The sequence below is a fragment of the Dermacentor andersoni genome, chromosome 1 (assembly GCF_023375885.2).
Source record: "Dermacentor andersoni chromosome 1, qqDerAnde1_hic_scaffold, whole genome shotgun sequence".
NCBI lineage: Eukaryota > Metazoa > Arthropoda > Arachnida > Ixodida > Ixodidae > Dermacentor > Dermacentor andersoni.
In genome coordinates this window covers 63,052,419-63,054,958 of record NC_092814.1, presented here as the reverse complement: position 1 = coordinate 63,054,958, position 2,540 = coordinate 63,052,419, and positions in this window count along the sequence as shown.

The following is a 2,540-nucleotide window of genomic DNA, read 5'->3' as shown; positions in this document are numbered from 1 at the left end:
TTGTAGCATCTTAGAGCAGGGCCATGATATTCTTTTACGGGGTGACTCGTGAAACCTAAATGCACTCGTTGCGGCATTGGTTTGTCTTCTCTGAAATGGAGGATGACATTTCTCAGAGGGCGTGATTCTACCGCTCCGTCTTCTTGGCGATTCTAGCGTGCCTGAGGACGGGCAGATGTCACTCCAAAATCCTTCAGGAAGTCAACCAGCTGTTCTTCCGTATACTCAACTGGCACATGGCGTATCTTGCCAACATTCTTGGTATAAGACGCCGGAATGAATGGTTTGACTTCCAAACCAGCCACTTCGCTCATCGACAGTAGATGTCTTGCAGATGAGACTGAAGTAACGTTGACGGAGAAACTTCCATCTCTATTCACGCGGAAAGACTGCACTTTTCTTTTGCCGCGGAGACAATTTCCGACGCAGCTCGGTTTATTCCTTGCCTGTTGGGCGGTATTCCAGTTCGTACTGCAAAGTGCTCAGCGCGAAGAGCATTAAGCGGTGTCGCCCCGCACGAAAGCTGATCATTGCACAATTCCACACGCAGTACATGCGCGTAAACAACTCGCCCACCGCTGGTATAACAAAATGCGTAATTTTTGCGTAATTCTTCTATAGTGCCTTTAAAGTTTAAGCTCCCCTGCGACGTCTTCATGACCTTTCAGTTTATCTGCCTCTTCACGTTGCCAGTATACAATATACAACCCAGTGCCTAATCATATGTCATCCCGCCGTCTGTATCTGATAGTTCTCCCTTCTCCACCCCTCCTCCTCCACCTCCTTTTTTTTTTTTTTGCTGTAGCACAGCCGCACCAAACTTTGCTCATTGTTCGCAGCGGTTTTGTGTCGCACAACAATAATTTTTGGCACCAATGTAGCCACACCACGGAGGAGCCGCGGGTCACAAAGCCCGTAAAGCAGGTTGCACCTCTGTTCGCCCTTTTCGGTTCGCCTTTCTGTGACGTCCTCCGAACCTGCTTAAACATCCGTCCCACCACCTCCCAGCCCTAGAGCCCCGCAGCCAGGAACACACTGCAAGCAGCGCCGTCTTCACCACTCCTCTGAGTGAAATCAGCGCGAAACTGTCGAAGAAAGCTGCCGCCGTACGGCTCGGTATTACAGCCCACGTCATGGTGTTATGTCTCCGGCTGCCGCGCAGCCCCATTTACCTGAGCCACTTTCTCCAGCTACAAAGTTTTTACTTGACGTCTTTTGTCGCGCTGCGGTAGCAAAAGACGGAGCAGAAAACACAAAGTCGCGTAGCGAGAAGAAAACTTAGAAGAAGAAAGAGGAATAAGGCGCAGGTAACAAAGTTTCGCGTCGGCAACTTCTTCCCGTTTCCGTCTCTGCTCTTTCCCTTACCTCTCTTCATTTTGTTCTGTTTTTGTCTGCGTATTTCCTTGTACATGTCCTCGAGTAACGAACGCGACTGCTCCTATAGCGCTCGTTTACCGACGGCTGAGGCGAAAGCGCCAAGACCGAACCGCGCATTTCGAACAAACAAGGTTTTCTTTTAGGAACCTTTGTTGTCTCTAACAGAAAAAAAAAACTAAATATAGGACAGCCACGGCAAGAAAAAAACAGACAAGCAGTGATAATCTTGCGAAAAAGCCGTCTCATTTCCGCTAACAGGGAAACCGCGTATCCACATGGCGGCGCACCTGTTCAGGAAAGCTCTCGCTTCGTCTTCCTTCACTACGGTCGGTATTAGGCGGTAAATAGAAAGTACTACAGAAAGTACGGCTTACGAAAAGGAAAGAAAGAACAAGGGGTGGATGGGAGGATAAAAACAAACAGCTAGATTCTGGGTGCTTATATGTAAGATGACCCAATACGACGTTCGGCTATCGGCAATACCAGACATGCATAGAGGCGCGCTGAAAGCCCTCCAGGGGCCTCCAGGTTCTTAAAAGTCAACACGGCCAGACCATGGCATCAGCGAACGACTCCTGCAGCAGCGCTCGGCTTATAAGGGTGACGGCGAGAGAGGCTCTCCGGCGCGAAATCCGCTCAGAATAGAAGAGCGCGACTTGGAGAGCACCCATTTGTGGAGCAGAGCCGTCCTATCTGCCCGACGTGCTTGCGCTATGAAAGGAGTCTACGCGTTGCTCGTTTTTGGAGGCTGTGCCACGATCTTCGTGCAATCGAGCCCGCTCATGCATACAGCGCCAAGCCCCCCGCCGATCGCTTCGGGCTCTTCTTCGCAGCGGACGCTCGATGCGTGTTGATTCGAATGCAGCATCGCCGATCGTAATAAATAAGAGGCGCCAAATATATCCTTTAAGGTCAACTGGAATTTAGAGACCCGCGCTCGCTGAAGTTGAGCAATATAGGCAAATTAGGCAATACATGACTTCGTAACTGTGGCGACTAATGGTTGCCAGAAAAAAAAAAATCGCTCAAGCACTACGTAGTTCGCGCTAACAGCCACCTCGGGACCACATGTCGCAAGTTCTTTTAGATGACGTAAGCATGCGGCACTGATGATTCTTACCCGAACAGGTGATCCGGGTGATGAACTATATGACCGGATTATT